We start from the raw sequence: 15,841 nt of genomic DNA, 5'->3' as shown, positions 1-15,841 counted from the left end.
TAGGGTCATTTTGATTCAATTTTAGCCTATACCATTTGATGAAAAATAGAAGTAATTTGAATGAATTAAAGTCACACTCAAGTATATAATCCAAAATGCCATAGTATTGATTTTTAGATTGTTGAGGATGTATGTCATTTCTAGATGAAATATTGGTGACCTTGAAGACTGCACTTATCGCAAAATCACAAATTTTTTTCATTTTGTCTATCTTTTTTTATCTAAAATTTATGGTCATGGTAGTACATAGCTTTGTGGTGTTTGATCTACAATTATTCAAATATATCAAGATTATTTACATCAATCTATGAGTTGATATTAATCTTATGGGACAGGATCTGTAATTTTTTGCGTACCTTTCTATCTCCTAAGCCATATGCTAGACAAAGTACCTTTGGCATAACATTAGGATCTCTATTACAATGAGCTTTTTTAACCAACAATTCAACAACATCCTATGTTAATGAACGACCATTTGTTTGAGATTGTTGAATCCATACCATCCTTCAATCAAGATTATTTCCAATATACAAATGTAGTGCATCCCACTCATGACCAACTATAAAGAAAACAACTAGACCAATTAGAAACAACTTATATTGATGATGGATAATAATTAATCAACTACAATAACATTTTATAATTACCTCTCTCTCTCGTCAATCTATGTTTTCCCATCAGGAACCCTCATTTGAATTTGTTAAAGAGTTGGGATCCCAAATGTGATCTACATGGATATTTTCTACAAACTTTGGAAGATATTCACTAATGTACACCATGGTCTGGTATACCATATATCCCTCTACCATAGAACCTGCATGATGTTCTCTTTGTCAAACCAAGACCTTTATAAATTTCAAGTACCTCTCAACCATCCACATTGACCTAGTTTGTAGAGGTCCACACAATTCAATCTTCTCAACTTAATGTATGAGGTAGTGTTCTTGAGAATTGAAAAAATTTGAAGATAGACATTTTTCATTTCACACATAAGGTGTGGAATTTTTATCTTCCAATATTTTATATCTTTTTAATCAATTTTTTTAAATGATAACCACTTAAAAGAGATTCAACATGCAAGAACATATGAACAAGATTTTCGATAAAAGTATACAGTAGATTACATAAAAAGTAAAGAAGGTCATAAATATAATATATGTACAAAAAATCTAAGAAATAACACTTCTAACCTCACGTATTTTCCAAGATCATATATATAAATTGTTTAATACTATTGTCGAACTGGTGTGAGAGGGATAGAGGTAGAATGTACTACAGTCATAAAAATTTGGTCTTTTCAATATATTATAAAATAATACAGTAGGTAGTACATGCAATTTTATAGATATATTGTTAATAGAGAACATACCTTACTTTGACAAAGGTATGTCAATCATGTGTTTTCAACCCTGGACCAAAATCACCTTTCTTTGATACAAGACTGCTTATATTTGCAACAAATCCTATGGAAATTTTTTATTTTCTTATGACTTATTTTAATGCATTACTTTGTTGCCCCATTAATAACCAAGGAAGGGCACTCATATTTATGCAATCTCCATTTTTATTTATTCAATGGGATCTTTTAGTGCATGACTAGATTTATGAATGTCATTACAAATTTTGGCAATTTTTACTCTATCATGCCTTCCATCCAATACTTTCCATGGTGTCTCTATTACATTCTTTCAAATATACATAGCATCAAACAAATGCACGCCTGAGAGATCCTTGTAGTATGATAACCTACTAAATTGAGTAGGATAAAAATTTATTCCTCTACGAAGTTGGTCATTGATACCTTGTCAACCTTCAAGAGCATTAATTACATCATTACTAAATCAAAGACATTATGAAAATATAACTTTCAAACTTCGAACCACAAAATGGACATTACATTGGTGATTTCATTGATCATATTCCAACTTCCATAGATGAGGTGTCATTCTTTCTGGCCTTGATTTTTTCTCTTCTTTCTCATTAAAAGGATATTTTTTAGTAATTTGATGCTTATTATTATTGTGGAGAAAGTGCCTAAACTTGTCAAATGCTTATTTTTCTAAACTTCTTGAATGACAAGATTTCATCTTCAAAGTACAAATTGGACATGCAAATTTTCCCTTTGTATAAAGACCTAAAAGGTTATGTACAATTGGATCATGTGCAATTATCATGCACAACTTAAGCATACAATAGTAATGTGTAAGCACTATAATAGACCAAAAACAAATGACGTTAACAATATAATATACAATAAAAATAAGTTAGCCTAGGGGCATCATGTATTGTCCATACAAGTATTGCATGGAATTGAAATTGTCTTTGTCCTATTGATCTAGAGATGTCATACATAGTGATCACATTCCATAACTTCAACAAATCGTCAATAAAGGGCTCAATATGCATGTCAATATCTTTAACTTGGTACTTACCTAGTTATTGGATGAACATAAACATTACATAATTATTGTGACCATTTTTATGTACTATTTATAAATTAATTTAGATAACTATTAAATGAAAAATACTTGGTACAATCATTGACAACATTATGTCTAGAGCTGTGACTATTGAAAAAGTTAGATGATTTCATGAGTTGGCAAATTTTTTATCAAAATTTTATCAAAAATTTTGATTTAGTGTGTAATGCTATGATAAATACTACAATAGGATATAAAAATAATTTGAAATGGACATAAGGATAAAATAAGAGTTTTGAAACATTAAAAAAAAGGTTATAGAGTTACCTACACTTGCTTTTCCTCATTTTCCCAAGGTTTTTTGAGTAGATTGTGATGCTAGTGGAAATGCAATTGGAGTTCAAGGAAAATATGTATCTTTATTTAGTGAGAAATTGAATGGCGCTAGAAAGGAATACTCAGTTTATGATAAAAAAAAATTTATGCTATTGTTCAATCTTTGAAGAAGTGGATACATTATTTGATGCCTAAGAAATGATATATATATATATATATATATATATATATATATATATACACCATAATGTCTTGTAGTACATTGGAAATCTAAACAAACTAAAATGGGGAATATTAAATGGGTAGAATATTTACATAATTTTACCTTGTGTTGAAATATAGAAGTGCACAATCAAATAAAATTGTTGATACTTTGAGTAGGAGGAGTTTTCTACTATAAATGAAGGTTGAACTTATTAATTTTGGGGAACCTTGGAAAGATTGTAAGTACCATTAGATAGTTGAACAAGATAAGTGGATTGATTATTTTATTCGAAATGACATGTTGTTTAAAGGAATTCTACTTTGCATGCCTAGAAGATCTATGTGAAGTAACATAATTAAAGAGAAACATAGCGGTGGACATATTGGACAATTTGGGATTGATAAGACACTAAAGTTGATTGCTAAAAGATACTATTGGTTGTAGTTATATAAGGATGTTCAGCAATTTATGTGAAGTTGTGGAGTTTGTCAAGTAGAAAAAGGAACTAGTCATAATTTAGGTTTGTATTCACCTTTCTTATTCCTAGCAAACCTTAGGAGGACATAAGAATGGATTTTATACTTGGATTGCCAAAACATCATAGAGGTTTTGGTTCTATATTTATGGTAGTGGAAAGATTTTTTAAAATGGTGTATTTCATACATTACAAGAAAACATCTGATGAAGTACACATAGGAGATCTATTTTTCAAAGAGATAGTGAGGTTGCACGGATTCCCAAAGATAATTATTTCATGTAGGGATACTAAGTTCACTAGATACTTTTGGAATGCACTTTGGAAGAAGCTAGATATTGAAGTTAAGTTTAGTTCTACATTTCATACTCAAATTTATGGACAAATTAAAGTTGTGAATAGAAGTTTGGGTAATTTATTGAGATGTTTGGTTGGAACTAAGCCTACAAATTGGAACTTGGTCTTGACACAACTTGAATTTTCATATGATAGGACTATAAATAGAAATACTAAGAAGGCAATTTTTGAGATCATAAATGGAATACACCCTATAGGAACTACAGAACTAAGAAACTAGAGTAAGCATGAAAAGAATAGTGTTAATGATGAGCATTTTTAAAGTTTCATAAAAGATTTTCTTGATGATGTAAGAGACATGATGCATAATAGTACTTAGAAATATAAACATCAAGTTGATTAGAGGAGAAGACATAAATATTTTGATGAAGGTGATCAAGTAATGGTTCATTTGAAGAAAAATAGATTTCTAGTTGGAACCTACAACAAATTGGAAATGAAGAAGTTTGGACCTTGTAAAATTTTGAGAAAAATTGATAGTGGAAATGCTTTTCAAGTGGATTTTCTTGAAGATATGGATATTTTACCCATATTCAATATTTCTAACATTTTTTAGTACCATGAGCCTAAAAGTGAGTTGATAGATAACCCAAATTATTCAAAGAAGAAGGAAGAAGGTATTGAATAGATCTTCAATACCAAAATAAGAAAAATCACCAGAGGGGAAGGTTACATAGAATACCTTGTTCAGTGAAAAGGAAAACTAGTGGAAGACAGTTCATTGATATCACAAGACGTAAACTAGATCTATATGATTCAAGACAAAATGCTCTTGACTCATGATGTGGACATCAATTCTCTTCTTACCCCCAGTGTCTGATGCAAGAGCATGTAGAGTCTTAAGAAATCTTGCATCAACCAAAAATATTTCTTGCTTTTTGTACCAGTTTGTTATTTGTGAAGTAGTCATTGTTGCTTTTGGTTTCTCTTTATGCACAATTGATATCATATAGAGGACTTGTCCTACATCCTTGTCCCAAGTGCACAAGTTCTAATACTGAATAGTTCTCGAGTTCTATTCCATTATTTGCAATGCCCATTTTTCTATTGTTTTCATCAAGCAAGGCATGTTATTTCAATTTATGTAGTTTTCTATGCTTTCATGACATCTTATACATTTGGTAGCTAACTCCTAACACACAAGTGGATCTATCTCTTTGTGCATGTGGTTTAATATTATCCTTGTCTTGGATTTCGGTTTACTATTCCAAGATTGGACTTATATTATAATTAAATGTTGGACTAGCTGACTTATAGCTTAGATAGCCATAAAAGAACAGTGGATAGATGTAGGAAAATAGCATTTGTAAAGGATAGAAGATAGAAGATGCAAGCTTGGACTCTGAATTATGATTCTTGATTCTATATAAGGCCGTGAACAGAATTTAGTCAACCATATTGTTTTTTTAATGCGAAGTTAAATAATCACAACTAATACTATGTTGCATCTAGCCTTCTATTCTCTATTAATTATTTGTGCTCTTATTAAACTTTAATGTTTGAATCTAGGAAGGGGATATTGGAAGGCTTGAAGCTGAGTTTATTCCACATATTTTCCTGCCCTCTCCTTGTCCTTGCATTAATCAATATGGCTATTCTTCCCCTAGCCAAATACTCTTCCTCATCCTTAGTGTACTTCCTCCTAAAGGCCTTCATTTTCTCCCTTTTTTGCAAGGGATTGCTTTTAGCACTACTAGTGGAATCTAAGCTTACACGACACTCATATTTGGCCTTGGGAACCAATTTTGCCTATTTTTTCTTTTTCCTAAGGGACCTTTCATTTCCACATCAGAGTTCACAATCTAAACATCCTTCTCCATTTAAGTTTTCTTAAGGATATGACGCAGAGAGAACTTAGGGATTTTAGTATCAACCGTAGAGACAACTTCAACCTAAATTTGAGGGGTCAAGGAAGAAATACAAGTATTATGGAGAACAACATGGACATTGGTCAGTTGGGTAGGGAAAAGGCTTTTGTTGAAAATGAACAATTTGAAAATAAAAGCTAGTGAAGGACATTGTGAGATTTACCCTATTTCATCTTCTTCCTAAAATTAAGAATGTTATCTTCCATAGAGTGCAGGATGAGATAAGGGAATGAAATGAGGTCATGGTTCCTAAAGTGGTTAAGAATGGGGAAGTGATAGTAATTTAATAAATCTAAAACCTAAACTCTAAAGTGATATAATTCATGATAGCATAACATACCTCTTTCCAGGGGTTGGGTAAGGTCATTCTAACAAACCCACCATGGTCATGACTCATACTTTCACCAGGGTGGAAGAAATGGTTAAGGCTAGCTTCATCTACAACTCATGTTTGCTTTCTCCATTTCCACCCATTCAAGGAGATAACACCAACCTTTTTAATGATTTCTTTATTGATCTGAAACGAGATCCCATTAACAATCACCTACATGTTATTCTAAGTGTTGACAAATGGCATAGACACGGACTCGTCATATCCCTCTATGCACTCCATAAAAGGAAGAAACCCAACCTCTTTTAAATAAGTGCAAGAAGCTTCATTATATTTTTCAATAGTACTTGACTCAATGTGCATAGGGTTCCCACTTATATCTTCAGGGTAAAAGCATAAACCTATGTCACCTTTAATAAAGGAAAAGTGATATTAGAATTCAAAATTTTCAACTTTAATGACATAAAAGTGGCATTTGTGCTTAGAATTTGAAGATGATGTAAACTAATGAAATGTGTAAAATTGGATGAAGTTTATGTCTATAAATTTTATTTTTTAAATAAGTGAAAATTTTATTTATTTTTGAATTTTTAAAGTCTATTTTTGAATTTTTTTTAAAATGCTGAAAATATAGAGTTTTTTTCCTATCACACAAATATATGCAAATGTTCATATTTTGGTCTAATTTTGGAATATGTTAGAGTTGACATGTATACCTAGTTCACCAAAAAATAAAAATTGAAATTTAGCTCATATTTTTCATGTTATAACTGGTCAAAGTAAAAGTTATAAGAAATTTGCAATTTTTTCTCCCATCAAACATTTTCTATCAAATCTACATTTTTTTAAAAAAAATTACATATTCTTGAAGAAGACTCCTCTAATGTAGCATTAAAAAAAAAAAAAATTTGAACATGATTTACTATTTTTTTTCTATTTTTGAATAGACATCTTTCTGAATCTTAAAATACCTACTTGTAATATTTTCAAATTATAACATATTATCCATAATCAAAATAATAATAAAATTATATGATCATAATCTTGACTCCGAGTCCTACAAAAGCATATTTTTAGTTTTAAAAAAATCTTCAATTTAGTAGATCAAATTGGCCTTCAAAGTGACATGTTTGTAGAAGTTCTTATTTTTGCTTGTGTGGCTGCCACTTAGGATGCCACATAGGTAGTTACAAGTGAAATCGTTTTGGCCATAATGGTTTCGGCCAAAAGGGTTCCGGTCAAAACCCTTGTCAGCCCAACAAACCACAAGCTATTAGTTTGACAATCTCATGTATAAAATAAGTTAATTTGGTTGTTTCATTTAAAAAAAAATATTTGTGTTTTCTTTATTTTAATAAATATAGAAAACAACGAAAAGTAGAAGAACATTTTCAGAAGACAATGATTTTTGAAGCCATTTTCAACAACTATTTTGTGGAAACCCTCAAAATTGCAAAGGATTAAATATTTTTAAGGTGTTTTTTCTTATCTATTTATTTTTATTTTTATGTATTCTAAATTGAAACATTAGCTGGTATTTAGTGTTCAAAATCTAATCTTTTTTTTTGTTTCTATAGATTAAAGTATTTAGTGGGCAACAAAAGGAAAAGATCAAGGAAATATGATAGGAAAAGAGATGACAAAATGAAAGGTCATATAAAACATAATAAAAAACCAACCTACTAAAATTCTTGAATAGGATTAGATTCATGAAGAGAATGAAAGTAATGAAGAGGAAGAAATTGGCAGTACTACTGATAGAAACAAATTAGAATGCATAACAAATTTGATGGATTTCGATGAGGAATTACTTTTCAACCAAATTCCATCTAAAGATATGATAAATGATAACACTATTAGAAAGCATTGTCAAAAAATGTGGGATGAATATTTCAAAGATAAAAGTATATTTGGACAGGCACAATTATTTGTCAAGTTATTTAGGAGAAAAGATATGAGACCTTTTTTGGAGTTGTTGGGTGTTGATCACAGGAAAAACCATGCACATAATATTAATAAAACAATACTTGAAAACTTGCAAAATGCTTATAACAAAATTGACAACACAACTCAAGGAGGTGATTTGAGTAATGCACATCGAGCATTGATGGCTACTATATCTAGTAGAAAATTGACACATAGAAAATAGGTACGTGCAATTTTTGATGTACTACATATATCTAGAAGAACTGTTCAGAGATACATCAAGAGGAGAAATATGCTAGATGATAACATTGAGAATAACTATGTGAATATTTGTAGGGTTCCTCAAAAAGACAAAATTTCTAAAGACGTGAAAAGACAAGTTATTGAATTTTGGACCACACATTCTTGTATTTCTTTCAACAGACATGATACTATACAAATTAAAGATCAAGAGACAGGGGCCAAAATTAAACATCCAAAACATTTCATAGATATAACTCAAAGTGAATTATTTCAAACATTCAAGAAAGAATTTTCAAATATCAAAATATGTCAGAGAATGTTTGAGAGTTTGCATCCTTCCTTTGTATGCATAAATAAGATGCATGAAACTTGTTGTTGTTGAAATCATGTTGAATTTGGTCTACACTTGCAATCATATAAAAAAGTTATGGCAGTACTTGATCCTAATTTGGTCATCCCTAGCAATACAACACAATTTGTGAAGCCATATTATGTGATAAATTAGAAGATTTAGATGAGTTCAAAGTGCAATGCATCAAAAATCAGTGTGAAGATTGTGAAGATTATGAAGATTTACACAAATTTTCTGAAATGCAAATTGAGAATATTAATGAATCCACACCAATTTCATGGATGAGATATGAATATGAGACATACAAAAATAAAATAGGAGATGAATCTAGAAAAATTGTACTGAAGGAGAGTGAATTGCATTATGATGAGTTTATGACCAAGTTTCATCCATTGATATATCCACATATCCAACATTTTCATGGTGCACAATGGCAAGCTAAATAGTTTTGTGATTCCAAAAATTGTTTTCTACCTGGTTGTATACTTTCAGTTGTAGATTTTTCTGAGAATTATACATTTGCACCTCAAACAAAGCTTCAAGAGCAATATTATCATTCTGAACAAGTTGTAATATTTGTGCAAGTGACCTATAGACATGCACAATTTGAGGTGGATCAAATAGAAAGGTTGGATGAAAATGAATGCATCATCATCAAAGAGGTTCATTTCTATATTAGTGATGATAGAGTTCATGATAGGAGTTATGTGGCTCATTATTTTGCAATATTCTTTGAAGATCTCAAAAATCATGGAATAAATGTTTCAGAGCACTAGATTTGGTCTGATGGATGTGCAGGTTAGTATACACAAACTCACACATTTATTTAACTTCATTTTAACTTATATTTATTTATACATGCCTATTTTGATTTGATACATGTACACAGATAATTGTAGATACTTATCATGTTTCATGTTCATAGGAAAATTCAAATATGCAAAAGCATTTAATTGGTTAGCAATGCAACATGCTAGAACCAATGTTAGGTTTTATAGAATTTCTTTGAAAGTGGACATGGAAAAGGGGAGCATGATGGAGCAAGAGCATGTATAAAGCATGTGCTTCAACAACATGAACTTGCAGGTAAATACATGCATTGAATGTGCATGTTTAATACTAGAAGCATATATTTTAAATTATATATATATGCATATTGTATGTACATACAGGAAATAGGATAAAGAGAGCAAATAAAATTATTGAATGGTGCAAAGTTCATTTTGTTACTCGAGATACTGAATACAATAAGTGTCACTTTTGGGAAGTGAAAGGTGAACTAAGTTATATTTATTTTAATGTATTTTTCAAATTGTTGAATTTTTTATTAAATATAAATATTTTGAAATATGACAATTATTTTTTGTATTTGTAATAGATATAGATCGATCTAATTCTTACAATTGTCAAATGATTCCTAGTATTAGAAGTTTACATGAAGTGATGACTATAGGAAACCATAAACCTCTAGTAATTAAAGTAAGAGAGAAAACATGTTTTTGTGATGATTGCATTAAGGACAATCCAATGAGTGCATGTGAAAATATTGTGAATGGATATGTTTTACATTGGGATTTGAAGGAGATAGTTAGAAAGCCTCCTTTTGAAGATGTTGACATTGACATTGACATTAATTAGCATTTCTGATTTAGTTATGGAAGGTTTGTGTGTATATATATAAATTAATATACATGTATATTCATTTTAAAATTAATTTATATTTATCTATATTTTTATATACATGCAAGAGATATTTTTGTAGTTCAAGCCTTACCAAATAATGCAGAAAATGTGGACTATTATCTTTTAAGATGCACAAAAGAAAAACACACGTTGCTAGAAGGAACTATAGATGTTGATCAATAGTCATATCTAGTTGACTCAATTGTTATTGAAGGAACATATTATCAACAAACAAGGGTAACTGATAGTGGTATTGAATTTATTGAATACAAGCTAGGAGGAAAGGTTTTACATTATAGTAACCATGTTATAGCAACCAAGATACAATTTGAAGCAATACAAAGAAGAGGATGTCGTGGAAATCAAAAGTGGAAACTATCTATTGAAGAACATGAAAAACTTCTAGAGATAATAAAAACTAGAGAGGATCCTAACAATACATTGTTTGTGGAGCTCTAGTTTACCTATGTAATTATTGTGGAGCTCTAGTTTACCTATGTACTTATTGTGAAGCTCTAGTTTAGCTATGTCTATATAGCTCTTATACTTTCACATTTAATGTTGATAGGATATTTGTTTTATAAATTTGTATATATTGGATCATTTATCTTGGATATGTGAAATTAGACATGGATATCTCATTTAAGACAACCTCTTAGGACCTCCCCTTAAGACCACCTATTAGGACATCCCCTTAGTACCACTTTTTAGGACCTCTTCTTAAGACAACCCCTTTAGTATTTGTATGTATTTATATACATTGTTTATGTTTTCTTACATATGATTGTTAATGCTATTATGTATTTATGTACATATAATCTTTATGTTTGTATATAATCTTTATGTTCCTATATGTATTAAATTTTATTAATTAAATGGTGTAACATGCATTCTTTAGGTCACACTCTTTATATGTTACATGTACATGTATATGTTACCCTTAAGACATGTCATTAAATATAGTTAATTATACTTATATTAAGGCATTAAAAATAATAACATATACATATTTCAATGAATAATGAAAACATACATGTCTACATTTAACACATGAACATAGTTACATACATCTATGAAATAAAATATACATGAATATTGAAAACATGAATAATGTAGTAAGATGAATAACATATACAGAAACATGAATAACACATACATAAACATAAAAGATTAAGACATTAAAAGATCAATTTCACATGTACATAAGACATTAAGTTCTAGTACTCAAGTTATGTTCTTAAATATGTATTAAATTTATTGATTAAATATTGAAAATATACATACATTCAACATGAACATAATATGTACATCTATGTAAAATAACACATCTATGAAATAATGTATACATACCCATGTAAAATGTATTCAAAATAACATATAAAATGTCTCCAAAATACCACATCAAATATCTCTAAAATACCACATGCATCAACTATATCTGAAATAAAATGTACATCCATATAAAAGTATCTAAAATAAGACATGTATCTAAAATAACATACATATCCATATAAAAGTATCTGAAATAACACATGTATTTGAGATAACATACATCTCTAGAAATAAAAGTATCTGAAATGACATGTATATATAAAATATATTGGCAACATCAATGAAATAGACACATGAGTAAACTAACATCAACCACATCCCCCTCCTAATCCTTTACCCCACAAGGCTCTACGATCTGGATCTATGCCCTATGTCAAATGAAAGAAAGTTGTAAAATTATAAAATTAATCATATTCATGTGTATACATGCATGTATTAAATATCATATGTGTATAATATATATATCCATAAAATATATAATAAAAAATACATAACATACCTGTGACTCATGTCATGGAGGATCTGTCAGGGTCTGACAATCTCTAAAATGCAATAGACTATCACTAAGACCCTATAGAACACACATGTACATGTATACAAGTTAAATTGAATAGTAACAAATAAATATAAACATATATAAATTTACAATATTTACCATAGCATCATGTAATGCTCTACCAATCTGACTGATATCTGAGTCATGTAGTGATAGATAATCTCTTAATCACAAAATGCATGTGCCCTAAGGCTAGGTTGTGTAGGAGTAGGAGTAGGAGCAAGAGCAGGAATAGGTGTTATAGGATCCCAGGTAGGTGTGGGGACAGGTGCTATGGAGACAGGTGTTGTATGGCCCTTTGTAGGAGTAGGTGCTGTAGAATGTGCAAGGATATCCTCCTGTCTTTGTAAGGGTTGTGGTCTTGTTGTGCATGACAAAATATGGTTGATGTGTCCACCAATTTCACAAAGAGGAATCCCCGTGACCATCGAAAATGCTTGATATGATCCAAGAAGATCATATTCTAAATAAGATGCCATACGGTGCAATGTATCCACATCTGATATGGAAAAAACCTCTAGTGGCGATGGCATATCTGCCATCTCATATAGATCATCAGCTCTTGTGCTAGAGGATGCACCTATCAAAATGGGACCACAAGATCATAATATGTATCTACCACATCTATCCTAAGATATCTCCTATAATTGTGTGAATACTGTGGAAATGCTAGAATATATCTAAGTCCTGACTATATCATCAGGAACACTCAAACCTACAACAATCATCTGTGGACCTCTCGGCACAACCAAAAGGTTTGGACCCATCATTGCCTATTTATTAATGGACATAAGGGTCTCCATAGGTCTAAATATCTCTGACAATTGGCCTTGGCTCTGTCCAACATGACTTGTAAAATCTATATAGTCGACATCATGATGTAAATGAAATTCTACAAACAATTGTTTGCAAAAATAAAGGGGAAACTCATCCTTCTATGGCCATATGTGATGCACAACTAACCATCAAGGATATATAAATGGAGTGACAAGCTGATCTGTACACTTCATCATTGAATAACCTCTAACCCTAGGCTTATCTATATAAAAGGGGAACATGGTCTTCACCATAGCAGTGGAGACCTGACCATCAATATGTGAATACTTCATAGTGCCAGTGACACTATGAGAAAGGGAAGAGTAAAATGTCTCAATACTAATATCATCAAATGGGTTGTATGTAAAGATCATCTCGATCATCTGGCATAACTCATATCTAATAGAAACAACCTTCTCCTTATTAGGGAGAGTGGTAGAAGCTAACAATGTAAAATCAAGATACTCAAGAGCACAAGATAATCTAGCAATAGTATCTATAAATAAACAATGTCTCTCCTCAGCAAATGATGTTGGTCTATGTGATGTGCTCAACTCAACACTAGGAACCCCTCCATGAACACTAGCCTCCCTTGAGGACATAGGTGCTCCACCAGTACCGGATGCCATAATGATATATTCAAAGATCTAGATATCTATAAATGTAGAGTTAAGATATACATGCATAAGTACATATAAAATTGAAAGTTAAATCTAATTTAAAACATGTATGTATATAAATATGTACAAAGTTGAATGTAACTAAAAATATGCACATGTTATTTAGTACATCTAGCTCATGTATGTGAACATCTAGCTCAAATATGCACATCTAGCTCATATATGTGAATAAAAAATATGCATGTATGTTATTTAGTACATCTAGGTTTACTATGTTAATGTTTTCTAAAATGTAACTAATAGGTTTTTAAAATGTAATGTTATTTAGGACATGTAGGTTTACTATGTTAATGTTTTGTAAAATGTAACTAATAGGTTTGTTGTTAATGTTTACTATGTTAATGTTTTGTAAAATGTAACTAATAGGTTTGTTGATAATGTTTACTATGTTAATGTTTTGTAAAATGTAACCAATAGGTTTGTTGTTAATGTTTCCTATGTCAATGTTTTGTAAAATGTAACTAATAGGTTTGTTGTTAATGTTTACTATGTTAATGTTTTGTAAAATGTAACCAATAGGTTTGTTGTTAATGTTTCCTATGTCAATGTTTTGTAAAATGTAACTAATAGGTTTGTTGTTAATGTTTACTATGTTAATGTTTTGTAAAATGTAACTAATAGATTTGTTGTCAATATTTACTATGTTAATGATTTCTAAAATGTAACTAAAATATTATCAACTACTAAAAAAAAACTTAAAATATAATGTATTTAATTAATAAAACACTTAAAAACAATTCATTTAATTAATATTATCATTTAATAGCTAAAAAAAAAATTAAAAAAACAAAAACAAAAAATTCACCTATCTGTTACGGCTAAAATGCTCTAACTACCTTGTAGCCGTGATAGTAAAATGAATTGTGAAAATGACCGCTAGGAGAAATTTTTAGATATTTATAAAAATAGAGGGATTATGGCCAAAACCCTTTCGGCCGAAAGAGTTTCAGCTGGAACACCTCTTGCCATGTTGGCATGGGAAAGTGCCACATCTATATGGCCAAAACCATTTTGGTCAGAACCCCTGCAAATATCACCAAAGGTGACACACATTTGTGCTTCCACCCTTCATTCTCACCCAAATCCTCAATGGAGTGTTTAGAGGCATCCGACATTACCCCAACTTTCTCACAATCAAGACTTAAATTAATAGTAAAATTGGTAGAAAGAAAATTGAGGATGAAGCAGTTCAAACAATGGCCACACAAATAAAAAAATTCCAAGTGATAATCACAAGCTATGGGTACAAACCACCAAAAAATATTATGGTCCCCAGTACTTGTTGTCTGATGCCAATGACATATACTCCCTCCAACTAAGCTAGTACCATTATTATTAAAATCTCTCGTCCTCCTACTTCTAACATAATTGCACCAAATCTTACAAAAGGTGGTATTCTTCTTAAGGGAAAAATTTCTCCCAATTTGATTGCTAACTGACAAGCCAACCATATTCTCTTTAAATTTATTCATGTTTTGAAAATCTTTTAAAAAGGCAAATAAAATAATGATTGCCCAAAAAGTGGCACCTTTATAGCAATAAATAATTAATATCATATGGGTTGTTTTATTTATAACTATTTTGATATCTCACAAGCATTTATAAATGAAAATTAATATTGTATTATGGTCTATCAATCAGCTAGGCCTACTGGGAAGATTCTCATTAACTTGTAAATTTAATTTTTTTCACTAAAGCACAAAGAAATTTGCAAATAATTCTAAAAAACTCTAATACCATTTTAATTAGGCTCCCAAATAGTGAACATCTAATTTGACATATGCAAATTCTTAATGACCCTATAGTAGCTTGAAACCTTAGTCCTCTACACCAACGAATAAATTAGAAAGCTTACTTTTAGGATAGGATAAACCCTATACAGATAAACACACAAACATTATAAAAGTAGTCATGCAAAAAGGTTGTAAAGAGTAGTTATAGGTGTGATGTTAAAACTCTTTGATTGTTACTAGCTTGAGCTTCATTATTTGCATTATTTATATGAGAAATGCAACCAGGGGTGTTGAAGAAACTTGTCAATCACATCCACCATTAAGAGGAACCAAACAATCACAAATAGGCAAGATCATCCCAAAATGGACAACTATATCCAAAATGAAGGCTTATGCCAAAGATAGTATGCCCTGCTTATCAAAAGGGTTTGGCAGAACCCACAAAAAATTCACTTTGTTGGCCTCTAATCATTACGCAAGCTCTCTAATCTACAAATAGTAAATGGCCACCCTTTCTTCTCATAAGAG

This window comes from Cupressus sempervirens, chromosome 5, assembly GCF_028749045.1.
Source record: "Cupressus sempervirens isolate cs-2001-9-10 chromosome 5, ASM2874904v1, whole genome shotgun sequence".
NCBI lineage: Eukaryota > Viridiplantae > Streptophyta > Pinopsida > Cupressales > Cupressaceae > Cupressus > Cupressus sempervirens.
Note: the sequence above shows the minus strand (reverse complement) of the source record.